Below are 27,754 nucleotides of genomic sequence, written 5' to 3'. Positions count from 1 at the left end.
ATCATTGTCTAGATGCTCACCATATCTCTCTTGGCTTACCAAGAAAAACCATACTCTAACTGGCTACTGTTGCCAATACCAGCCTGTCTTTTACATTGCTACTAGCTTAACCTCTCTGAAAAATAAATTACCCTTTTCTGCTTAAAATTACTTAATGTCTCCTTTTTTTGTTTTTAGCACATGAACACATTAATGCAGTTCTTGAACTTCAAGATCTGTTCCCTGTTAAAGAAATGTCCAGAAAGGATTTGAGTTAAAAATGAATTCCACATAACTTAGCAAGGTGAAAAATTATTGCAACTTCTGTGCAATAACCATAGTCAACATTTCCCTAACTAGAATAACAAAGAATTAAATACTTGATTATAGCACAGCCAGAATGATGAGAACTGTCTTATTCCTGGTATTGGGTGGGCCAATAGTTACATACTCAATTAAAAAGATTGTCAAGTTATTCACATTTATTTGGCTCTAAATCTATTTCAATTTGTGGGAGGCATAAAGGCCCATGACCCTAATGGAAAACTCATCTTAATCCTATTCATATTGAAAATTAGGCTGCATTTGGTGAAATACCAATGATTGAAATTGAACATTTTAGCGCACATGTCTCTTCATTCCTAATTCTTTACCCTAGTTCTAAAGTCAGAAATTATCCATTCTTTTCTTATGCTCTGAAAGCCCCTTTAAACTCATATTGCCTTGCTTTGCAGTTAGTATTGAATGTTGAAGTTTTTGAGGCAAGAACATAATAATCCCTCATGCAGAGTCTGGCTCAGAGATGTGACATAATAAATATGAATCAAATTATGTCAAGACTAAAATTATAAGATTATAGACACAGAACAATTACAAACATGAACCTTATACAAAGCCAGCTTTGGAAACTCTGGCTTTTATCTTCTTCCCTGCTCCCCAAATCCAGAGTTTCATAGAAATACAAGTGTAAGAATATAAAAAACAGCTTCTTATATTTGTATTAATTAGACCTTGGTACTTGTTTCTTCTTAAATATTTTTTTGCTGAAGTTTTATGAGGTAATACTCATGTCCTGCCAACAAGGCCAATATATCTTTTGGCTTTCCTATCCCCTTAGACTTCAGGTATTTGGTTTTGGTATGCTATTATTTTTTATTTTTTGCCATTATTCACTTAATTTTTGATGAAAGAAAATATTTTGTTTTTCCTTATTTTTTATTTTGTTTTACAATAACTGTATGAAGTAAATTAAATCAAGGTTTTAAATACGGGTGGTGAAAAATTTTAATGAGCAATCTGACGTACGTTTTGCATATGGTCAACATATTTAAAAATTTCATTTGTTTTTTACTTTAATCTTGGATATAAGAAAGGCATCATAAAAGCAGGATCTTAGCAGATGCTTGATCTTCACATGTGGCTTATGAGCACAGATCACTAATGACTAATGCCAACTTGTTTATTATTTCCATTCCTTGTGGAAACTTTGATGAATAGAAAGTTAGATCATGAGCAAATTATAGCTTTCCAAAAAAAAAAAAAAAAGCAATTTGTATCATGGTACAAAAAAAATAAATATGCAAATTCATTTAAGATCTATTCCTATATTAAATTTACTTTGAAAATTTTTCTATCTACATCAAAATCCTCTTTGAAAAATTTGGTTGTTAAAACCAGTAAAAATGGAGCCCCTAACATGTATCATTCTGGCAACTTAATCCAGAGTATGAGCAAACAATTTAAGTAGGTTTTTATCCAACATCAGGATGAAACTAAAAGGTTTGAAATATCTGGTAAATGTAGAGAACAGAGACACTTCTGTCATATTTGGGAAATTGTGCTTTTGCATCTTTTCTTTTCTATTTTTGGATACACTTATTAATTAGATGATTTGGGACAAGTCTATGCTGTCTCTGAGCCTGCATTTTTACCTGTGACAAGTAAAAACATGTCTGCCTCACCTACCTTAGTTAGTACAGTAAGTTTCTTAAGTTCCTCTTATGGGACATAATGACTATTCTAGATATTTATGTTACATGGCAGAAGAGACAGAAATAAGTAGGAAGGTCCACAAGAACCACAATAAATCAATAAACCATATAGCAAATTAGAAGATGGGAAGTGATGTGGAAATAAATAAAGCAGGTTAAAGGCAGAAAGTTTCTGGTGGGAGGGCTGGGCTCATTGCTATTTAAAATAGAATTGTTGGGCACCTGGGTGGCTCAGCGGGTTAAGCCTCTACCTTGGTCTCAGGTCATGATCTCAGGGTCCTGGGATCGAGGCCTGTACCAGGCTCTCTGCTCAGCAGGGAGCCAGCTTCCCCCCCCCAACCCCCCACCTGCCTCTCTGCCTATTTGTGATCTCTCTCTTTCTCTGTCAAATAAATAACTAAAAAAAATCTTAAAATCTTAAAAAAAAAAAGAATTGTCAGGGTAGACTGCATTGAGAAGGTGGCGTCTGAGAAAAGACTCAAGATATATAAAGGAGACAGCCACCAAGGAACATTCCAGCCTTACGGATTCACTAGGGCAAAGGCCCAAGGCATGTTTGGTGAGTCGGCAGACAGAAAGGAGGCCAGTGTGACTAAAATGGAGTGAGTGGAAAAGTAGTAGAAATCAAGAGAGATAAGGAGGACAGGAGTACAAGTTGATCATGTAAAGTTTTGTAAGCCATAGTAAGCAGTTTGCTTTGATTCTGGGGGAGATGAGAAAAATTATGAGGGTTTGATTAGGAGTGATATGATTTGAATTGGGTGTTAAAAGTACCATTCTAACTATTATTTTGAGAATATATTCAAAAGAAAAGAGTGGGAGAAAGGAGACCTTTGGGAGGCTGTAGAGGAGATCTGAGAAAGACGATGTTGGCCAATGGACCAGGCTGCTAGGCCTGGAGGTGGGGTGAAGTGCTTGATTTGTAGATATCTTTTTTTAAAAATTATTTTTATGAACATATAATCTATTATTTGCCCCAGGGCTACACGTCTATGAATCATCAGGCTTACACACTTCACGGCACTCACTGTATCACATACCCTCCCCAATGTTCATAACAGAGCCACCCTCTCCATATCTCCTCTCCCCGCAGCAATCCTCAGTTTGTTTCGTGAGATTAAGTCTCTTATGGTTTGTCTCCCTTCCAATCTCATCTGTTTTATTTTTTCCTTCTCTTCCCCCCCAAACCCCCACTCTCCCTCTCAAATTCTTCATATCAGGGAGATAATATGGTAATTGTCTTTCTCTGACTTATTTCACTCAGTGTAATACTCTCTAGTTCCATCCACGTCATTGCAAATGGCAAGATTTCATTTCTTTTGATGGCTGCATAGTATTCCATTGTATATACATACCACGTCTTCTTTATCCATTCACCTTTTGATGGACATCTAGGGTCTTTGAATAATTGGGCTATTGTGGACATTGCTGTTATAAACATTCGGGAGCATGTGCCCCTTTGGATCATTACATTTGTATATTTAAGGTAAATACCCAGTAGTGTGATTGCTGAGTCATAGGGTTGCTCTATTTTCAACTTTTTGAGGAACCTCCATGCTGTTTTCTAGAATGGCTGCACCAGCTTGCATTCCCACCAACAGTGTAGGAGGGTTCCCCTTCCTCTGCATCTTCTCCAACATCTGTTCTTTCCTGACTTGTTAATTTTAGCCATTCTGACTTGTGTGAGGTGGTATCTCATTGTGGTTTTGATTTGTATTTCCCTGATACCGAGTGATATGGATCACTTTCTCATGTGTCTGTTGGCCATCTGGATGTCTTTTTAGCAGAAATGTCTGTTCATGTCCTCTGCCCATTCCTTGATTGGATTATTTGTTCTTTGGGTATTGAGTTTGGTAAGTTCTTTACAGATTTTGGATACTAGTCCTTTATCTGATATGTTATTTGCAAATATCTTCTCACATTCTGTCAGTTGTCTTTTGGTTTTGTTGACTATTTCCTTTGCTGTGCAAAAGCTTTTGATCTTGAGGATGTCCCAATAGTTCATTTTAGCCCTTGCTTTCCTTACCTTTGGCGATGTTTCTAGGAAGAAGTTGCTGTGGCTGCGGTCAAAGAGGTTGCTGCCCGTGTTCTCCTCAAGGATTTTGATGAATTCCTGTCTCACATTGAGGTCTTTCATCCATTTTGAGTCTATTTGTGTGTGCGGTATAAGGAAATTGTCCAGTTTCATTTTTCTGCATCTGGCTGTCCAATTTTCCCAACACCATTTGTTGAAGAGACTGTCTTTTTTCCATTGGACATTCTTTCCTGCTTTGTCGAAGATTAGTTGACCATAGAGTTGAGGGTCTATTTCTGGGCTCTCTACTCTGTTCCACTGATGTATGTGTCTGTTTTTGTGCCAGTACCATACTGTCTTGATGATGACAGCTTTGTAATAGAGCTTGAAGTCTGGAATTGTGATGCCACCAACTTGGGCTTTCCTTTTCAACATTCCTTGGGCTATTTGGGGTCTTATCTGGTTCCATATAAATTTTAAGATTATTTGTTCTATTTCTTTGAAAAAAAGTTGATGGTATTTTGATAGGGATTGCATTAAATGTGTAGATTGCTTTAGGTAGCATAGACATTTTCACAATATCTGTTCTTCCAATCCAGGAGCATGGAACACTTTTCCATTTCTTTGTGTCTTCCTCAATTTCTTTCATGAGTACTTTATAGTTTTCTGAGTACAGATTCTTTGCCACTTTGGTTATGTTTATTCCTAGGTGTCTTGTGGTTTTGGGTGCAGTTGTAAATGGGATTGACTCTATCATTTCGTTTTCTTCTCTCCTGCTGTTGGTGTATAGACATGCAACTGATTTCTGTGCATTGATTTTATATCCTGACACTTTACTGAATTCTTGTATGAGTTCTAGAAGTTTTAGAGTGTTTTGGGTTTTGGGTTTTCTACATAAAGTATCATATCATCTGCAAAGAGTGAGCATTTGACTTCTTCTTTGCTGATTTGGATGCCTTTTATTTCTTTTTGTTGTCTGACTGCTGGGGCTAGGACTTCTAGTGCTATGTTGAATAGCAGTGGTGATAGTGGACATCCCTGCCGTGTTCCTGATCTTAGCAGAAAAGCTCTCAGTTTTTCCCCATTGAGAATGATATTCGCTGTGGGTTTTTCATAGATGGCTTTGATGATATTGAGGAATGTACCTTCTATTCCTACACTTTGAAGAGTTTTGATCAAGAAAGGATGCTGTACCTTGTCAAATGCTTTTTCAGCATGTATTGAGACTATCATATGGTTCTTGTTCTTTCTTTTGTTAATGTATTGTATCACATTGATTGATTTGCAGATGTTGAACCAACCTGGCAAGACCGGGAATAAATCCCATTTGTTCGTGGTGAATAATCCTTTTAATACTATTGGCTAGTATTTTGGTGAGCATAATCCTTTTAATCCTATTGACTGTATTTTGGTGAGAATTTTTGCATCTGTGTTCAGCAAGGATATTGGTCTGTAATTCTCTTTTTTGATGGGATCTTTGTCTGGTTTGGAGATCAAAGTAATGCTGGCCTCATAAAATGAGTTTGAAAGTTTTCCTTCCATTTCTATTTTTTTGGAACAATTTCAGAAAAATAGGTATTGATTCTTATTTAAATGTTTGGTGGAATTCCCCTGAGAAGCTGTCTGGTCCTGGGCTCTTGTTTGTTGGGAGATTTTTGATGATTGTTTCAATCTCCTTACTGGTTATGGGTCTGTTCAGGTTTTCTATTTCTTCCTGGTGCAGTTGTGGTACTTTATATGTCTCTAGGAATACCTTCCAGATTGTCAAATTTGCTGGTATAGAGTTGCTCATAATGTGTTTTTATAATTGTTTGTATTTCTTTGGTGTTGGTTGTGATCTCTCCTCTTTCATTCATGATTTTATTTATTTGGGTCCTTTCTCTTTTCTTTTTCACAAGTTTGGCCAGGGGTTTATCAATCTTATTAATTCTTTCAAAGAACTAGCTCCTAGTTTTGTTGATTTGTTTTAGTGTTCTTTTGGTTTCTGTTTGATTTCTGCTTTGATCTTTATGATTTCTCTTCTCCTGCTGAGTTTAGGCTTTCTTTGCTGTTCTTTCTCCAGATCCTTTAGGTGTAGGGTTAGGTTGTGTACTTGAGACCTTTCTTGTTTCTTTAGAAAGGCTTGTATCCCTGTATACTTTCCTCTCAGGACTGCCTTTGTTGTGTCCCAAAGATTTTGAATAGTTGTGTTTTCATTTTCATTTCCTTCCATGGATTTTTTCAATTCTTCTTTAATTTCCTGGTTGACCCATTCATTCTTTAGTGGGATGCTCTTTAGCCTCTATGTATTTGAGTTCTTTCCTACTTTCCTCTTGTGATTGAGTTCTAGCTTCAGAGCACTGCGGTCTGAAAATATGCAGGGAATGATCCCAATCTTTTGGTACCAGTTGAGACCTGATTTGTGACCCAGGATGTGATCTGTTCTGGAGGATATTTCATGTGCACTAGAGAAGAATGTGTATTCTGTTGCTTTGGGATAGAATGTTCTGAATATATCTGTGATGTCCATCTGATCCAGTGTGTCATTTAGACCTTTATTTCCTTGTTGATCTTTTGCTTGGATGATCTGTCCATTTCAGTGAGGGGGGTGTTAAAGTGTCTTATTATTATTGTATTATTGTCAATGTGTTTCTTTGATTTTGCAATTATTTGGTTTATATAGTTGTCTGCTTCCATGTTGGGGTATAGATATTTAAAATTGTTAGATCTTCTTGTTGTACAATGCTTTGAGTATGATGTAGTATCCTTTCTCATCTCTTATTATAGTCTTTGGCTTAAAATCTACCTTATCTGATATAAGGTTTGCCACCCCAGCTTTTCTTTTGATGTCCATTAGCACGGTAAATTGTTTTCCACCCCCTCACTTTTCTGGAGGTGTCTTTGGGTCTAAAATGAGTTTCCTGTAGACAATATAAAGATGAGTTTTGTTTTTTTATCCATTTTGATACCCTCTGTCTTTTGATTGGGGCATTTAGTCCATTTACATTCAGGGTAATTATTGAAAGTTATGAGTTTAGTGCCATTTTATTGCCTGTAAGGTTACTGTATATTGTCTCTGCTCCTATCTGGTCTATTCATTTTAGGCTCTCTCTTAGGTTAGAGGGCCCTTTTCAATATTTCCTATAGGGCTGGTGTTTGAAAATTCTTTTAATTTTTGTTTGTCGTGGAAGCATTTTATCTTTCCTTCTATTTTCAATGATAGCCTGGCTGGATATAGTATTCTTGGCTGCATATTTTTCTCATTAGTGCTCTGAATATCTCATGCCAGTTCTTTTTGGCCTACCAGGTCTCTGTGGGTAAGTCTGCTGCCAATTTAATATTTCTACCATTGTATGTTACAGACTTCTTATCCCAAGCTGCTTTCAGGATTTTCTCTTTATCACTAAGACTTGTAAGTTTTACTGTTAGATGATGGCATGTGGACCCATTTTTACTGATTTTGTGGGGGTTTCTCTGTGCTTCCTGGATTTTGATGCTTGTTCCCTTTGCCATGTTAGGGAAATTCTCTATTACAATTTGCTCCAATATACCATCTGCTCCTCTCTCTCTTTCCTCTTCTACTGGAATCTCAATTATTCCAGTATTGTTTTGTCTTATGGTATCACTTATCTCCCAAATCCTCCCTTCATGGTCTAGTAGTTGTTTGTGTCTCTTTTGCCCAGCTTCTTTATTCCCTGTCATTTGATCTTCTTCCATATCACTAATTCTCTCTTCTGCCTCATTTATTCATTCTTGATTGCACCTCATTAATACCTATTTTGATTTCAGCTTGGTTAGATTTTAGTTCTTTTATTTCTCCAGAAAGGGATTTTATTTCTCCAGACAAGATTTCTCTAATATCCTCCATGCCTTTTTGGACCCCAACTAACAACTTGAGAATTATCATTCTGAACTCTAGATCTGACATATTACCAATGTCTGTATTTATTAGGTCCCTAACCATAGGTACTGCCTCTTATTCTTTTTTCTGTGGTTTGTTTTTCCACCTTGTCATTTTATCCAGATAAGGATATAAGAATGAGAGAATGAAATACTAAAAGTGTGGTAAAGACCTCAGAAAAATGTATGCTAACCAAATCAGAAGGAGCCCAAACTGGGAACAGAGGAGGGGAGTAAAATTAAATTAAAAAAAAAATATATATATATATACACATATATGTGTATATATATATATGACTGGTGAATAGAACAGAGCCACCCACTTGATTTTGGGTGTATTTTGGTCTCTTAGAAGAAACTACCTCCCAGCATTTTAAAGAATGAAAAACATATATATACAAAAATAAGGGTAAATACAATGAAGGGATGGAATATGAATATAAAGATGAAAATTTTAAAAAAATTCTATAAAAAGAATTGATAAGATAAGTTGGTTGGAAAAAGAAAGAAGAAAAAAGAGGGAGAGAATGTGCTCATGTTGGAGACTAGAACAAAGCCGTGTGCTAGACTTAGGGCATATTTTGACCTATTAGAAGAAATTGTATCCCAAAATTTTTTAGAATAAAAAGAGTAGTGGCCCGACTGTGCCTCAGATCATGGCTTAAGGTAATCCCGAGCTGAGAGCTCACTCCTTGACTCTGTCTCTGTAGTCAGGTTCCCTGCTCGGATACCTAGGAGCTCTGCCACGCTCAGACACCCCCGATATTTCAGTGACCCTGTGGATCCTGAGACTACACTGTCCCTGCAAAGGCTCCACCTCTACTTAGCTCTGGAGCTATATCCCTCAGTGGAACAGACTTCTAAAAGTTCTGGTTTTGTGCTCCACTGCTCTGCCACTTGCCGGGAGCTGGTCCTTCCCTCTTTGGTCTGTCTTCCTGTCACTTCTCGCACACCCTACCTTTCAGAAAGTGGTCAATTTTCTCTTCCTAGAATTGCTACTCTTCTTCTCTTCAATCTCCTGTTGAGTTTATAGGTGTTCAGAATGGTTTGATAAGTATCTAGCTGAACTCCTGCAACCTAATGTCTTTTCAGTCCACTACCCTCTACCATCTTGCCTCTGCTCTGTAGATATCTACTGAAGGCAGTCAAAAGCATTTCCTGGTAGATTGGATATGGGATGTGAGAAGTGAGTAGTTAGGTTGCTCAAAGTTTGACCTGAGCATCTGGAAGGGTGGAGTTAACATCAACTCATATAGGGAGCCTGTAGGTAGACTAAATTTTGAAGGAGGAATGCCAGAAATTCATTTTGGTAATGTTAGGATTGAGATGTCTATGTGACATCTAATTTAGGATAATCTAAATTATGTTGTTGTTGAAACTAAATCTCAAAATATCAGTGATGTAATGTATCAAAAGTTTACTTCTCACTCATCTTATACATAAAATGTGCTTTACACACACAGACAAAGGGACCAAAGGTGATGGAAAGACTGCTTTATTGTAACTGAATTTAGAAACATATGGCTTCCAGGATCACGAAACAGGGGAAGAGAAGAACTAGAGAGTTGTCTTGGCTCTTAATATATCTGCCCAGAAGTGCCATGTACTTTCTCCTACAACCCACTGACCAAACCTAGTCATATGGCACCATCTAATTGTAAAAGGGTGGAAAATACGGACTTTGATAAATGAGCAGACATTCAGCTGAGAGGTCTTTGCTGTAATATGAATTTGAGAGTGATTTACTATGTGAATAATATTTAAATCCAGGGGATTGTGAAATCACCAGGGAGAGAACAAAGTTAGAGAAGAGGAGAGGAAGAAGAATTGAGCTGTGGGGTTCTCCATTGTTTATAGGTTAGAGAGCAGAAGAAAAAAAACAAAGGAGACTGAGAAGGACTATATAATGAAGTAAGAGGAAAGCCAGGAGCCTAGAGCACCCTGAAATTCAAGTGAAGAAAGGGTACCAAAGGAAATAGAGTGATGAACTATAACAGAGCTACTGATATTTCCAGTACGATGAGAACTGAGAATTAACCATTACATTAACAAGGTAACAACTTTTTGGAGTGAATTTAAGGGAGAGCTGGAGGAGAGGAATTTGAGATTGTAAGGATAGGCAACTCTTTTTGAGGAAATATAATAAAAAAGGTGAAATAAGTGGAGCGTCAGCTAAAGCAAGAGGAGATGAAAAACAAGATTTTTTAGAAAAAGATTTTATTTCTTTATTTGAGAGAGACAGTGAGCAGGAGGGGGAAAGAGAGAGAGTCTGAAGCAGACCCGTGCTGCACAAGAGCCCATTGCAGGACTTGATCCTATGACCGTGAGGTTGCTACCTGAGCCCAGACCAAGACTTGGAAGCTTAACAGACTGAGCCACTCAGGCACTCTCCAACAAGGTTTTGTTAAATGAGAAAAATAATAACCCATGTGTATGCTAATGAATGGATAGAAAAACACTGATACAAGAGACAAGGGTAAAAGTTGCTAAAGTAATGTTCTTAACAAGGGGGAGTAGATATGTCTGCTGCAAGTGGAAGAACTGATTAGCTAGGGACAAGTAGGAAGGCAGAATTGAAGAATGAGATGTGATGGGAGTCTCTGTAAAGCTTGTGTGCAAGTGTCTATGGAAGATGTGCCTTGAATTTGACATGAACATCAAATGAAACCAACTCAAAAAAATAGACAAATATAAGTTATTATTAAACCACTATTAGCTTTTCATAGCTTAGCACTGGTGAAAAGTTCCAAGAAAAAGTCCAACAAGAATAAAGCAGGTTAGGCTCATTTGGAAGAAGAGGGAGCCTATCTAGAGGCTGTTAGGAGTACTAGAGTATGCTCCAGGCTCTCTGAAAATCATCTTTGCAGAAATGATGTTCATTAGAGAAACAAGGGGAGACTGAGGATTATCCTAAATTATTCCTATTAGGAATTGAATGGGTAGAGACTTATACCTCTGTTGCTAGCATGTGTTTTTATAGCTATGTTAGCTCATAAATTAATCTATAGCCAATAGTTACCATATTAACTCAGTGGCATGGGCCTCATTTGTGTATGTCACATGCAAGCAAGCAGCAGCCATTCACAAGGGGTCAATGCTTTGGGACTCAGTGGGCCACATTTAGAAAAAATGTACCTTCTAAATGATATCATTGATATGTTTGCTTAAAAACATTTATATTCTGTTCTACAGTAGTACTTAATAACTTCCTAATATGGGATAAAATGAACTCTCAGTCTCAGAATGCTACTCAGGAACCTGACAGACTGTTGACACTTCTGTTGCCTTAGTCATTATCATTTCCTTTTGGGACAAAACTAAACAATGCAGAGGTTTGTTCTGGTGTGTGTGTGTGTGTGTGTGTGTGTGTGTGTGCGTTTTCCTTAGTAATTTAAATTGTCAATAATTGACCAATTCATTCCATGAATCATTAGAAATTTTCTAATTTTTTAGACCTGTAAAAACTATGTTCTCTTGAATTAGTTGATGCTATATCACCAAGCCACCATGTTCTGGAAAATCAAGCCCTTTTTCTGCTATAGTTCTAAATATTTTTTAAGAGTACTAGTAAATTACAGAATCATAGAATTTTTCAGAACATTCTATACTGTAGAGGTTTACATCCATAATAGTGAAGTGAAGGATTTTAGAGGCCATGTGGTAGCCCACTGCCAACATCTATATTGCCCAAAGAACAGAAAGACTGTGTACTAAAGTTGCCAGGGAAGCCTCTCTCTGGTTTTGTTAGAGAGCCTTTTATGAAAAACACATTTAATTCATCCTTCCACTCCAGTACTTTTAACAGGATAACAGTTGACAAACTGCCAGGTTTTATTAGCCAGAACAGAAACAGACATCACTATGTCATAACAGTCCTAAACAGGAACATCTATGTTTTCTACTGCAGCATTGGAATATTCTGAATTTTTGATGCATTGGCCTTAAGTTTCCACCTTGCTTTTGAGGCTTAAATTGATATACTGAACATACAGAGGTTTTCAAAACCTTTTATTTTTCTTACATACATTTTAACTTCTTGTAAACATGATATAGGTTCATGTTAAAAAAAAACAGGCGGAAGGGTTTATAATTAAAAGCCATTGGAACTCGATCATTCTCTTACACCGTACACAAAGATAAACTCAAAATGGATAAAAGACCTCAACGTGAGACAGGAATCCATCAGACTCCTAGAGGAGAACATAGGCAGTAATCTCTTCGATATCAGCCACAGCAACTTCTTCCAAGATATGTCTCCAAAGGCAAAGGAAACAAAAGTGAAAATAAACTTTTGGGACTTCATCAAAATCAAAAGCTTCTGCACAGCAAAGGAAACGGTCAACAAAACAAAGAGGCAACCCACGGAATGGGAGAAGATATTTGCAAATGACAGTACAGACAAAAGGCTGATATCCAGGATCTATAAAGAACTCCTCAAACTCAACACACACGAAACAGGCAAACATATCAAAAAATGGGCAGAAGATATGAACAGACACTTCTCCAATGAAGACATACAAATGGCTATCAGACACATGAAAAAATGTTCACCATCACTAGCCCTCAGGGAGATTCAAATTAAAACCACATTGAGATATCACCTTACACCAGTTAGAATGGCCAAAATTAACAAGACAGGAAACAACATGTGTTGGAGAGGATGTGGAGAAAGGGGAACCCTCTTACACGGTTGGTGGGAATGCAGGTTGGTGCAGCCTCTTTGGAGAACAGTGTGGAGATTCCTCAAGAAATTAAAAATAGAACTTCCCTATGACCCTGCAATTGCACTCCTGGGTATTTACCCCAAAGATACAGATGTAGTGAAAAGAAGGGCCATCTAGTACCCCAATGTTTATAGCAGCAATGGCCACGGTCGCCAAACTATGGAAAGAACCAAGATGCCCTTCAATGGACGAATGGATAAGGAAAATATGGTCCATATACACTATAGAGTATTAGGCCTCCATCAGAAAGGATGAATACCAACTTTTGTAGCAACATGGACAGGACTGGAAGAGATTATGCTGAGTGAAATAAGTCAAGCAGAGAGGGTCAATTATCATATGGTTTCACTTATTTGTGGAGCATAACAAATAGCATGGATGACAAGGGGTGTTAGAGAGGAGAAGGGAGTTGGGGTAAATTGGAAGGGGAGGTGGATCATGAGAGACTATAGACTCTGAAAAACAATCCGAGGGGTTTGAAGTGGCAGGGGGGGGGAGGTTGGGGTACCAGGTGGTGGGTATTATAGAGGGCACGGATTGTATGGAGCACTGGGTGTGGTGAAAAAATAATGAATACTGTTTTTCTGAAAATAAATAAATCAATTTAATAAAAAAAAAGCCATTGGTCCCACCTCATCTTCTCCCACATGTAATTCTGTACCCCAGAGGCAACAGTTTTCTTTTTTTAAGTGTTCCCATCTTAAACTTCTTTGCCAGTTCACCTCATATATCTCTATGTGTTACGTATACTATGACTCTGTTTCTTAATTTCCCACAGAAATTGTTTAATGACTTTCTGTTAGATACAGATTTAGATCAGTTATCTCCTCCACATCCTTGTCACCACCACCATCATCACCTTCTAGTTGGTTATGGCATGATTTTATGACTCGTATTGGTCATTGTTAAACAATTTATAACAATACCAATTGTTATATAGTATCTCCATACTTCTCACTTCATAAAAGGACATCAGTGCTCCTGGTCTGCATTTAAATTCTTTTCCTTGTTTCATCTAGCAAATTGTTTACACTTCCATTTATACATATCAAGTTGAAAATCATTTGCTTTGTATTCTGTATTCACAGTTAATGCATTCTGATGTATATATAAGCTGATTCTAAAGTTGAAAATCAACATATCCTGGTCTGTGTTTTTCTTTTTTTTTTTTGGCCACCTTCAGTAATGATCCCATATCATTCTACGTTTTATGTCCTGAAAAGTCATTGAAAACTCTTTTTTTTTAAAAACTGGTAGTTCATCTCTGGTTCTCTTATGTTATAGTTTCTTACAATCTTCATTCCTTTCCTTCTGATAAAATCTAAAGAAGGAAAAAGGATAAAAAAGTGTCTCAGTCCATGTCATCTTCTTCAGAAGCTCCTTTTTAACTTAGGCCCCCCACTACCTCCCCAATACATATGTAACGAAAGAAAAGTGTTGCACCAACAATAATCTAACTAGATTCGTGTTTTCAGTAATTCACTATTGGAACTTCATTTAATGCATACTGTCATTTTACTTCTGGATTTAAATTTCATTACTGCTTTAAATTTAGGAAGGAAAACGTTTTAATCCAAAACACCCTGACATGGCAAATGAGAAAGGCAAACAAATTCTGGAAAATGGAAAGAAACATGTAAAAACCAACCATTGATTTTAATTATCTTTTTATTCTGACATTCTTAAAAATATATCAAAAACAAAAATGTTTTCTTTTAAAGTTTTGGCATGATATCTTGATTCTTTATTTAGTTTCCTCCAATTACAGTTTATACTATGCCTGGCAGGCAATTGCCCATTTTGATATCTTCATCTGCACTGCAGGATGAGATAGTAACATACTTTCCCCTGCCTTCTGTAAAGCCTGGTTTATAGTTTTAATAACTCCTTGGAACAAATTACTGTACAATATAAACATATATTCCTGTTTATTCAGAGTGAGAATTTTGTTATTGCTGTATTATGAAAACAATTGTGTTTCTAAATAAAATATACTCATAAATTAAAACCAAGAGATCAGCTTAACTACAATATGTATACAATCTAAAGTCCCAAGAATTTTGTCTCACAAAATCATCTTGCCAAACAATTGTCTACAATAAAGTCAATGTCTGCATGATTCCTATTTTAAGTATGTCAAATTTATATCTCCCTGGTTTTTTTTGGATATTTTCTTTACCACTTTATAGTCTTGAGGGATGTCTTGATGTGCCGGCAGGACAGACTGCTTTGTCCTGGACTGAAGGTGGACTTGTGAAAAACTGACTTCAGGAAAAGAGAGAACTTCAGGAAAAAAGAGGGTATAATTGTTAATCTGGCTTGGAGGCCAGAAAGTGGATGACATTCCTGGCTCATCTTCTTACTGACTACATGACCTTAGACATTTGACTTACTCTTTCAAAAGTTATGAATGGGAACAATAATAGTATTTACCTTAGATAGCTACCAAGAGGCTAATATAAAGCAACTCATGTAAAACACAGCAAAATGCCCACACTTATAAAATACACATTAAATGTTAGTTATTTTTATTCTTATTATCTTGACTTGTTGATTATTCAGAAATATTCAGAAGTATTAGTCCTGTCTGAGCACATAGAAATACCTACACACATGAATTTCTTCTTATGTTTTTGAGGACCTAAGATGCATTCTGAAGATAGTTTTCCAATAGGAAAAGATAGGAACTTCTCTTCTTTCATATCATAGGCATGATTCAGATTTTGGGAATTGCTTGCATAATGTGGCGATTGAAGTATTAGGTCCAACCTTAATCTTCCTTCCGCTTAGGAGATCAAGTTTGTATATAGCTTATTTGTATCTAAATCCCTGCTTTTATTAAGATCCTTTTTGAGGCTTAACATGGAGATTAGTTTCATAAAACCTGTTTAACTTTCACTTGACATAGCAAACAAATCCCTAAATTTCTAAGCAGAAGTTTGTCTGTCTCTAACTAGGTAGAGAGAAGATGAACCCCAAGTTAATGGTGGCAGGCTGGGGGGAAATACTAAAGACTTGATTAAATTCTGTCTGTACCACTAACTTTCTTTGTGATTTAAACCATGACACTTTATTCATTCATCTTTATGCATATTTTTCCTGTACTATGTTCCAGAAACTAGAGACAAATAAAACTCCTTTCCTTAGGGAACACAGTTTAGTTTGGAAAGCAGACCAACTACAGTACAACATATATGACAATACATACACAGTGTGATAATACATATATAACTGAATGACATGTATGCATATATGATGTGTGTGATGGTGTGTGGTATCATGTGTATACTATGAAATCTATCTTACTATATTTTATTAGTTTTTATTATTTATTTGTGTGTGTGTGTATTCTGCATAATATTTGCTAAATTTCTGGAATCTTTAAATTTACATCTTTGAGTTGAAAATAGCACTACCTTATGATTCAGCAATCATACTGCTGGATGTTTATCTAAAGAATAGAAAAACATGGATTAAAAAAGATATATGTAATCCTCTGCTCATAGCAACATTATTTACAATAACCAAGATATGGAAACAGTCCAAGTATCCATCAGATGATGAATGGATAAAGATGTGAGATATATAGATACATATATATCTCACATCTATATGTATGGAATATTATTCAGCCATAAAAAGATTGCAGTTTTGCCTTTTGCAATGACGGGGATGGAGCTAGAGTAAAATGCTAAGCGAAATAAGTCAATCAGAGAAAGACAAATACCATATGACTTCACTCATATGTGGAATTTAAGAAACAAAACAAACAGGCAAAAGGAAAAAAAGAGAGAGAAAGAAAGAAATTGAGAAACAGACTCTTAACCGTAGAAAACAAATGGATGGTTACTAGAAGGGAGATGGGTGGAGGATGGGTGAAATAGGTGATGGGGATTAAGGAGTGATCTTGTGATGTGTGGTTGTTGAATTACTATATTGTACACCTGAAATTAATATAATGCTGTATGTGAATTAACTGGAATTAAAATAAACTTTAAACGCCCCCGAAATTATATATTTGACAAAATTTGGGAGATTTTCAGACATGATTTCTTTAAATATATATTTTTCTGTCCCATTATCTCTCTCCCCTCCCTTCTGGGATTACAAATATATGTATAAATATATGTACATATATATACATGCATACATATCAGAGAAATCTTTTGCTATTCTCTCACAGATATTCAAGGCTCTGTTAAATTCTCAAAATATTTTTCCTCTTTTTCTTCTTTTTTTTCTATTATTTTATATTGAAGTTCACTGACATCTGTAGTTTAAAAATATGAAATAAATATTGAAGTTCATTTATTATCTCTAATTTTCTCATAAACTGATTTATTGGAGTTTTATTTTACGTATGTAGTTTTTATTTCTAGAATCTCCTTTTGGTACCTTTTTATAGTTTCTATTTCTCTGCTGAGATTTATTACATCTGCTCATTGATCATGAGCATATTTTCTGTTATTGAGCATAATTATAACATCTGCTTTAAACACTTGTATGCTAACTCCAAAATTTGGGTCATCTCAGGTTTCTTTCCTTTGGTTGCCTTTTTTCTAAATATTGGTCATATTTTCTGTTTCTTATAATCTAGGAGTTTTTGATTACATGCTGGACTTTATGAATGATATGTTCTAGAGACTCTAGGATTCTCTTATATTCCTTAGAAGAGTGTTCCACTTTTGATTTAAGCTGGCAATAAACTTGGCTAAATTCACACTACCAGCTCTGTTTCTCTTGTAATGAATAACAGTTAAAGTACCTATTTGGTTCTTTTTAGTTCTAAGCTTATAGTCTTCCCTGAGTGTGTATAGTGCGGGGTTTACCAGAAATTTGGGTAGAGTTTATGCACAGCATTTGGAGCACTTCCTCTCTTGCTCTCTCTGTTTTTGGATTTACCACTCACTTTCTAGCTGCTGTGGTCACCAGCACCCTGTTCCTTCATTCTTTACACCAGAAAGACTGTTGGATTCTACCAGAGTTCTGAGCACTGAGCCAAACTGGGCTCTGTCCTGGGACACTAGGCTATAACAAATGGGAGCTCACTCAGGGCTGATCCCCTCTTTGTGTGGATTCTTTCCCATATCTAGATCCTTCCTGTTTTGGCTTGTTCTCCAGTATTTTTAGGTAATTCTTTTTTAATATTTTGCCCAGAGGGAATAATTGTTAATCTTCAGGAAGATTGTTCAATAAGAGCTCCTCAGCCATTACCAGAAAGGGAATTCTCAATTTAAGAAATGTAACTATGTTGCATGGAGCACTGGGTGTGGTGAAAAAAAAATAATGAATACTGTTTTTCTGAAAATAAATAAATTGGAAATAAATTTTTAAAAAAAGAAAAAAAAAGAAAAAAAAAGAAATGTGACTATGCCAAGGTTTAGGGTTAGCTGATTTAAGCCCATATATATATGTATATAGGCATACACACACACATACACACACACATACACATATATACATATATACATACATACATACATGCTGGATTGTTGTAGTATACTTTAATTTAAGAATGATGCATGGTAATTGAACTCACACTTTAAAGTTTATTTTTAGAGTAATGCAATGTGAAGAAAAGAGAAGTTTGCCTTAAATATATGACCTAAGTATGGTGTTTGTGTCTGTGTATGGGTGTATTGTCCAAATGGTAATCTTGTAACATGTAGCCACTTAAATTTAAATTTAATAAATTGATAAATTTAATAAATTAAAATTGGGGTGCCTGGGTGGCTTAGTCTATTGATTCTTGATCTCAGCATCATGAATTCAGGCTCTGTGTTGGGCTCCACACTGGGCATGGAGTCTACTTTAAAAAATTTTAAAAAGATAAAGTAAAATAAAATAAAAATTAGTTCCTCACTTATACTACCCACATTCTAATTACTCAATAGCTACATCTGGCTAGAGGCTATTATCTTGAATGCAGAAAAATAGTATTTTTCCACGATCAGGGAAAGTTTTACTGGACAACACTGTTCAACAGAATGCTTCTCTGTCATGCAGACAAGTATACTTATTGGGAATTGCATGTGTTTAGTAGGTCATCTGAAATCCACAGGGGTAGAGGAGCCTGGGTGGCTCAGTCAGTTAAGCATCCACCTCTTTATTTCAGCTCATGTCATGATCCTAGCATAGTGAGGTCGAACCCTGAGTTGGGCTCTGTGCTGAGTGTGGAGCCTGCCTAAGATGCTCTTTTTCCCTTTACCCCTCCCATCTTCTCTCTTTCTCTCTAAAAGAAAGAAAGAAAGAAAGAAAGAATGAAATCCATAGGTACAGGATCTATCACCAACTAGAGCCATATCTCAGTGGACACTGAAATTTACTCTTTTTGTCACACTGGCTGTTTTTTCTCTTTGAGGGTTGACAAACTACATACATCATTGCTTTGTTCCTGTGAAATATCACTATGGTCTTGAAAGCAGAGATAGTTTGAATGATTTCTTTTTACTGAGGACTTAACTATGTTCTAGGCACTGTGCTCTGCACTTTATCTGCATTAGCTCATGTAATCATTACAACAACTATATGTCATAGGTGCTATTAGTATTTCCATTTTCTAGGTGGAGAAGCCAAGATAGAGAGTTAGGTAACTTGCTCACAGTCCTTTAAAAGGTGAAGTGTGAAGCCAGGATTTAACTGTGGAAGAATAAGGGAAGTAGAAGAATATTTGATATTTTGATATTCCCTGTGGGAAACTGTCCGAATATTAAAACTTGAAGACAACACTGCTTTACTTTCATGAAAAGAAGTACAGCACAAAGAATTACATAGAAATTAGTCACATCTTTTTACACTCATATAAAAAACTTGTTATGTATCATGCCTTAGTCAGTTACATAAATTCCTGATCTAGGAGTGTTTGTGGAAAAATATTTATACTGCCTTCCCTTTCACCTCTCTCAGAGGCCAAACTTCCTTTCAAATTACCAGCTTTGAAATCACAGTACATTTTTCTGATTCTGACCAATATTACTCTCCTGGCCCAAAGCCCTCACCCTATTTTATACTCTGGTAACAGTATAATTTTTTGTTTTTAATTTTCTAATTAAATTTGGTTTATATTTTAATACCTTATATTAAATATGCATTGCCATGTTTTAAACTTCTTTATTCTACATAAAAGAATTCCTTTGCTAAATTAATGTCCTTTCACTTGGAAGGTTTCATCTTTTTGATTAGTATGTATTAATCATTTTCACTGATTGATTTTTCACTATTACCCTTTCTTGTACTCCTTAATATTATATGAGAAATGTTTCAAAGGTTTTGAACTCTTATATTTAACAATGAGGTAGAAGTTTCCTTTTCTAAGGAAGTGACCCATCCAGGAGAGGAAGCACTGTGGTCGCAATGCTGAAGCTGGAGCCCAGAACTGCTTTCTTGCTCTGTTTGTTATTTCTCAACTACCGTACTACCTTCTGCAACCAGGAAATGTGACTTGGTGGTACCACCAGCTCAGGCCTCATCAGCCCTCTTCAGAAACAAAATGGACTGACCTGATTGTCTAAAGCTCCTTTAGATCTTTATTTATTTATTTATTATAAAAGAGTAACATCTGTAAAATATATTCTGCCCAGCAAAGTATGACCATTATTATTGTGACATACTTTTTCTTAGATGTGTGTAGAAAAGTATTCTAAGCAGAACTCTAAAGAGTATTTAATAAAATCTAACACCAAAGCCACCAAAAAAACACCCCAAAAATATGAGTATCAAGTAGAACAAAGATTTTACAGTGGTGTTTGGCCTCACATAAATAAAGACAACTTGTTCACATCAAAACATTCCTTGCTTATGATATAGCCATCATATAAAAAAGAAAAAAAAAAAGCAAAGGAAAAAAAAAAAAAGTCTGCAGAGAGATCCAGGAGGTTCAAATTACTAACTTTATTTATGTATTAAGAGACAAAAACAGGAGATCCCTCATAAATCCATCATGCACCACAAGAACAATAGTTTTAGAAACATGCAAATTTCCCCTTTGATATTCAGCTGCAAAGAGATCTTTGAAAGAACTTCCCAGCCATACTTATTTTGGAGATGCAGCTGGATTATTATCCACATGTGGCAGAAACAGGAAGGCCTCATTTGCTCAACATTTTCCCACTCTACTCTTCAAAGGGAGTATGAGAACATTTTTTTATAGAAGAATGGGATTCCCTGGGTTTCCTAATAGTTGAAATTAGCTGCTCTTCATTAAAGCGTTACATTTTTCCCTCTGGGTGGAGCACCTGTGTCCTGGTAACTAATTTTTTTAAAATTCAAAGACATTATGATTACTTGATGAATATGTATAATTGCTGTAGATTTTGTGAGTTCTCATAGCAGATCAATGTATTACCTATTAAAAGAATCAAGGGAAAAGCTACTTTAAACAGAAAATTGGAAGAACCAGTCACTATTTAGAAATGAATTTCTTGGGGCAGCTGGGTGGCTTAGTGGGTTAAAGCCTCTGCCTTCGGCTCTGGTCATGCTCCCAGGGTCCTGGGATAGAGCCCGACATCGACATCGGACTCTCTGCTCAGCAGGGAGCCTGCTTCCTTCTCTCTCTCTCTGCCTGCCCCTCTGCCTACTTGTGATCTCTGTCTGTCAAATAAATAAATAAAATCTTTAAAAAAAAAAAGAAATGAATTTCTTCATTATGGTAGCCTATCTAATTTAGGGTGACTTATTATTTACCTCTTTTTCTTTTACTTCTTTATATTTTAACTTTGTCAATAATGAATATTTGTTGCGTGATACAGGAGAAGAAAGAACAAGAAAATGAAGCATTTACTTATTCTATTTTACTCATGAGACAAAGAAGGCCGGATTTAACAACTTAAAGGACTTTAGTCTGGTCTTCTCTCTGATAGATGTATTTCACCATTGTTATACTATCTAGATAATTGTTTTTCAATAAAACTTTGTGGTATTGGAGACATTCTGTGTCTGTGCTGCTCAGTAATCTAGCCATGTGTGGCTTCTGGTTACTGAGCTCCTGTATAGCTGTTGTGACTGAGGAATTAAATCTTTAGTATAGCCAGCTATTGCTAATGGCTTCTATATTGGACAATTCAGACTCAGATATATCCAAAACAAAAATCAATCATAGGCATCTAAAAAGTATTGTAGCACTGTTTGTGATTACACAAGCCTGCATTTATTTATACATAGTTATTTGGATATTTATTTTCTGTATAAATGATTATACATATCTATTAAATGGAAGTCCATATTTATTAAAAGTAAACTAGAATCTTGTTGTAAAACTACTAGTTATGGGAGAAGGTAGGAATAATACAGGTCAGTTGGGGCACTTGGCTGCTCAGTTGGTAGAGCATGTGATACTTAAACTCAGGGTTGTGAGTTCAAGCCCCATGTTAGAGGTAGAGTTTACTTAAAAAAAAATTAATGTGGGTCAGAACTAAAAGTAAATACTTTAAAATCTTTAAGAAGTCTTTACTTTTTAAAATCTCTGAGCGTCACAAACCATTGTCCTTGATTCTAACAATTAAGAAAAGCTCAGGTATCTGTTAAAACATGTTAGACTCTCAAAAATTTTAGTAGTAGTGGAAGGAAAAAAGCTAGGAGTAAGTGAGACAGAGATTGGTGAAACTTTCATCTGTGGAATCTGCCCCTGCATGAATAGTGAGAGATGTATAACAAAAATGACCTTGATTTAAATGGGGGTCACACTGGAAGGAGGTACATGTAAGTGTAAGTTTTATCATTAAAATAATTAGGCCTTTGAATTTATGAGTAGGGAGCCTTTAGTCATATTCTTGTTTCTGGTAGCTGCAATGGGTTTTTGTAAGCCATAAGACAAAGAATCAGAGAGAGATAGGCGTGAACATTTGGGAATGGCTCAAGACTTGAGGAGTAGACTAGGCTAGGAATAGAATTCATGCTACTCCCAAGGGCAATGGACAATGTGCCAGGACATATTTTGACATATTTGACTAGTAGAATGGTTTGCATTTTTTGGTGTTGAGAGGAGGGGTATAGTGGTGATGGGAAGAAAAACAACAGTCTAAATTGATACTTGCTACACTATTAATCATTTTTTTAAAATGTAAGTTTCTTGAAGAAAGAGACTATATTTAACTCCCAAATGCCCAATACCTGATGAAGAGCCTTGCATGTTGTTGGTACTCTACAAATGTTCATTAGATGAATAAATAAGATTTTTAAAATAAGTTGGATGTCATAGAGAGGATGGCCTCCTGCATTGGTCTGGATGTTGGACTAGATGACCTTTAACATCTTCTGATTCTGAGATGATATGACTTCATGACTTGATATTTTAGTTCCAGCCAAAATGTCTGGATATGAAACTAATGTAATTTCTTAGGATTCTAAGCATTATTTGCTGTAACAGCATAGGTATTGTTTGATCTTTTAAAAATTAACATAAACATGTTAGTTGGCTTTAATAAAGCATTATGTTTTCAGGATCAAAGTGAATCAACAGATTTTGGTGTTATGAAGTTCAGTGTTTTTCTCAATTATTTTTCAAAACCCACTAAGAAATGACTGAGATATTCCTAACTGATCTGGATCAATTAAAAGAAAATTAGTAAGGGAAAGTTGCTTTGGAATACATTTCATCCTCTTTAACACTTCTTTCATTCCTTGATCCACTCTTGTCTGTCAGGAGGCACCCAATGCTCTCACTTTTCCTCATCCACTTAGTGACAGATCTCTTCCAGAGCTCCTATAATGTCAGGTCTAAACTTGTTAGCATTGATTACACAGCCCTCCAGGGTCTGAACTCTGACCCTGAGTCAGTTGCCCTGACTTTGCTTATCTGCAGGTCCATATTGAGGCACCTTGTATTTTCTGAATCAGTGTATCATGCTGTGTCACACCTCTTCCTTTACATGTTACAGTCTTTTTTCTCTTCATTATGAGCCCTTTATTCACCTCTGCCTAATACCAGTATCTCTGGTAAATTCCATTTTATTCTGGAGGCACACCTTTCTCTCTAATCCTCCCTTGTTTTCTTGCCCTCCACCATACCATTTATTTTGCTATATGATAGCACTTATCAGTGAATTGCAGTCTTAAAATTTTTTCTATATGGGACTCCATACTGTACTTGCAGGCTGTGAATAAGTTAAGGGTAGTGAATGTAACCTAGTTAGGGAGCTCAGATGGCCACTCCAGTGGAAATGCCATGAGGGTATAGAGTGGTCTCTTTTGCTTACTACTGTAGCCCAAGAATTTAAAAAAATATCCAGCCACTGCAGTTGTTAAAGCAATGTATCTATACATCCAGTATCTTTCATAGCAGAGAGACTTAATTATTTGTTGAATGACTGAATGGTTCAGAAGTTTTAGGTTCTGTCCTAGATGTACTAGCAGTCTATGCTTGATCTGAAGAGTTAATCTGGATCTGAAGTTTGCACTGAAATTTCCAGATTCTTCAGGACCAGAAGGTCCTATCTTCTATTGAGGCATTGATAGTGTATTAGATAATGTTCTAAATATTTTATGGGTATTAACTCATTTTTATGAATTCATTGTTATTAACTTGTAACATTGTAAGACAAGCATTATTCTCCTCATTTTACAGATGATGGAAATGAGGCACAGCAAGTCTACAGGATTCTCAGAGGTCACATGACTAGGGAATACAGAGCTGGGAGTCAAGCAGGCAATGTGGTTTCAAAGTCCCTTCTCTTTTTCTCTGTAATACTTCTTCTTTGTAATGTCTTTGTAGTAATTTTCTATGTGATTTCTGGTGATGCCTTAGTTGTAAGTTGCAGAAAACCCATTTCAAAATGTAGAGGATTTATTGGCTCATGTAACCAAAATGTTCACAGATAGGTCAGACTCTAGGATAGACTCTAGGATAGCTTATCTGGGCTGTGGTTTGGTTTCCATTAACCTACCAGCCATGCATTTCTCGAGATGTCAGCCTCATCTTCAACTAGCTAGAGAAAATGGTAGGGAGATGACTATAGTTGTTTTATGAGTTATGATCTAGAAAAAGAGATATTGTCTTCAATTGTCCCCCCAAAGAGAAAACTGTCACAGAATCACCTCTAAATATGTCTTCTAGCCTCACAGACAGAAATTAGGTCATACACCCTTTAGTACCAATGAGTGGATGGGTTTGTTCAGATCAGTGTACACCTGAGTGTCTTGCCTCACCTCTAAATCCAGTGTTGAAATCAACTTTCCCTGAAGTACATGAATTTCTTATGTGAATAAACAAACTGAAGGTAATTGTGGGGGGATGGGGGAATGAAGAGAAGGCAGGGAACCCCAGTTTTTACTACATTCCTCATTTTGAGAATGTGGGCCCTCAGAGATATGGTGGCTTATCACAATATTGCCTGAAGATCCATTTATTGTTGAGGTATAAATTTCTAAATTCCAACAATCTTTTCAGGAAATCTTTAATATCATATTGTATTAAAACTCTTCAGGGGAAATAGCATTTATCTCTAAATTTTTGCAAAATATGAAATAAGACTACTAAGAAATTGAATTTTTTAGGTAAATATGAAAGAGAAAATAGTTTGAAAATAAAACTGAATGTTATATAATTCTCACTGAATACTTAGTATTATTTGTAATTATAAAAACAGTATATATACTACTATCTAGTAAACTGCAACATAGCTTACTAATTTAGATTCATTTTTCAATTTTACTAGGACCCCCCCATGCAACTAAATATGACCAGATTATTTCTGAAAAGTAGGTGGTTAGGATATATCACAGAATGTCTGCTCATCAACCTCTAGAAATCTCAGTTCTTCCATGTTTCACTGAAATTACATATGCCATGATTAAAAGTGACCTCAAAGCTAACTCCTATAGACATGCATTCACATGCTCACTTATTTGATAAGTTCTATAGTTGAGCACCAAACTCTTGTGGATAGGCTGGTGGGTACTTGTCAGTTGTATGTGAATTCTCTGTAGATTCTCAGAATTTCTTCCCTGAGAGGCTTTCCCATAATTTTTGCCTCCCTCCGTTACTGAGCCTTCTTACAGCCTGCCAACAGAACAATTTTTACAAAACTCAGATTCAGTTATACCTTAATAATTCCCCTTCTCCTCCTCCCTCTTCTTCTTCTTCTGGCCCCAGTATAATTAACATACAGTGTTGTATTAGTTTCAGGTGTACAATATAGTGATTCAACATTACTCAGTGATCATTACAACAAGTGTATTCTTAATCCCTGTCATCTGTTTCACCTATCCATCCGTTTCACTCACCTTTGGTAGCCTCAATTTGTCCTTTATAGTTGAGTCTGTTTTTGGTTTTTTGTTTTTTAATTTTTTATTTTTTATAAACATGTATTTTTATCCCCAGGGGTACAGGTCTGTGAATCGCCAGGTTTACACACTTCACAGCACTCACCAAAGCACATACTCTCCCCAGTGTCCATAACCCCACCCCCCTTCTCCCAACCCCCTTCCCCCCCAGCAACCCTCAGTTTGTTTTGTGAGATTAAGAATCATTTATGGTTTGTCTCCCTCCAATCCCATCTTGTTTCATTTATTCTTCTCCTACCCACTTAAGCCCCCATGTTGCATCACCACTTCCTCATGTCAGGGAGATCATATGATAGTTGTCTTTCTCCGCTTGACTTATTTCGCTAAGCATGATACGCTCTAGTTCCATCCATGTTGTCGCAAATGGCAAGATTTCATTTCTTTTGATCGCTGCATAATATTCCATTGTGTATATATACCACATCTTCTTGATCCATTCATCTGTTGATGGACATCTAGGTTCTTTCCATAGTTCGGCTATTGTGGACATTGCTGCTATAAACATTCGGGTGCACGTGCCCCTTTGGATCACTACGTTTGTATCTTTAGGGTAAATTCCCAGTAGTGCAATTGCTGGGTCATAGGGCAGTTCTATTTTCAACATTTTGAGGAACCTCCATGTTGTTTTCCAGAGTGGTTGCACCAGCTTGCATTCCCACCAACAGTGTAGGAGGGTTCCCCTTTCTCCGCATCCTCGCCAGCATCTGTCATTTCCTGACTTGTTGATTTTAGCCATTCTGACTGGTGTGAGGTGATATCTCATTGTGGTTTTGATTTGTATTTCCCTGATGCCGAGTGATATGGAGCACTTTTTCATGTGTCTGTTGGCCATCTGGATGTCTTCTTTGCAGAAATGTCTGTTCATGTCCTCTGCCCATTTCTTGATTGGATTATTTGTTCTTTGGGTGTTGAGTTTGTTAAGTTCTTTATAGATTTTGGACACTAGTCCTTTATCTGATATGTCGTTTGAAAATATCTTCTCCCATTCTGTCAGTTGTCTTTTGGTTTTGTTAACTGTTTCCTTTGCTGTGCAAAAGCTTTTGATTTTGATGAAATCCCAATAGTTCATTTTTGCCCTTGCTTCCCTTGCCTTTGGCGATGTTCCTAGGAAGATGTTGCTGTGGCTGAGGTTGAAGAGGTTGCTGACTATGTTCTCCTCAAGGATTTTTTTTTCCAATTTATTTATTTTCAGAAAAACAGTATTCATTATTTTTTCACCACACCCAGTGCTCCATGCAAGCCGTGCCCTCTATAATACCCACCACCTGGTACCCCAACCTCCCACCTCGCCGCCACTTCAAACCGCTCAGATTGTTTTTCAGAGTCCATAGTCTCTCATGGTTCACCTCCCCTTCCAATTTACCCAAAAGCACATACCCTCCCCATGAAACAAGATGGGATAGGGAGGGAGACAAACCATAAGTGACTCTTAATTCCTCAAGGATTTTGATGGATTCCTTTCTCACATTGAGGTCCTTCATCCATTTTGAGTCTACTTTCGTGTGTGGTGTAAGGAAATGGTCCAATTTCATTTTTCTGCATGTGGCTGTCCAATTTTCCCAACACCATTTATTGAAGAGGCTGTCTTTTTTCAATTGGACATTCTTTCCTGCTTTGTCGAAGATTAGTTGACCACAGAGTTGAGGGTCTATTTCTGGACTCTCTATTCTGTTCCATTGATCTATGTGTCTGTTTTTGTGCCAGTACCATGCTGTCTTGATAATGACAGCTTTGTAATAGAACTTAAAGTCTGGAATTGTGATGCCACCAACTTTGGCTTTCTTTTTCAATATCCCTTTGGCTATTCGAGGTCTTTTCTGGTTCCATATAAATTTTAGGATTATTTGTTCCATTTCTTTGAAAAAGATGGATGGTACTTTGATAGGAAT

Source organism: Neovison vison, chromosome 4, assembly GCF_020171115.1.
Source record: "Neovison vison isolate M4711 chromosome 4, ASM_NN_V1, whole genome shotgun sequence".
Lineage (NCBI taxonomy): Eukaryota > Metazoa > Chordata > Mammalia > Carnivora > Mustelidae > Neogale > Neogale vison.
The sequence above is the reverse complement of the archived record's forward strand: the minus strand, read 5'-3'. Positions refer to the sequence as shown.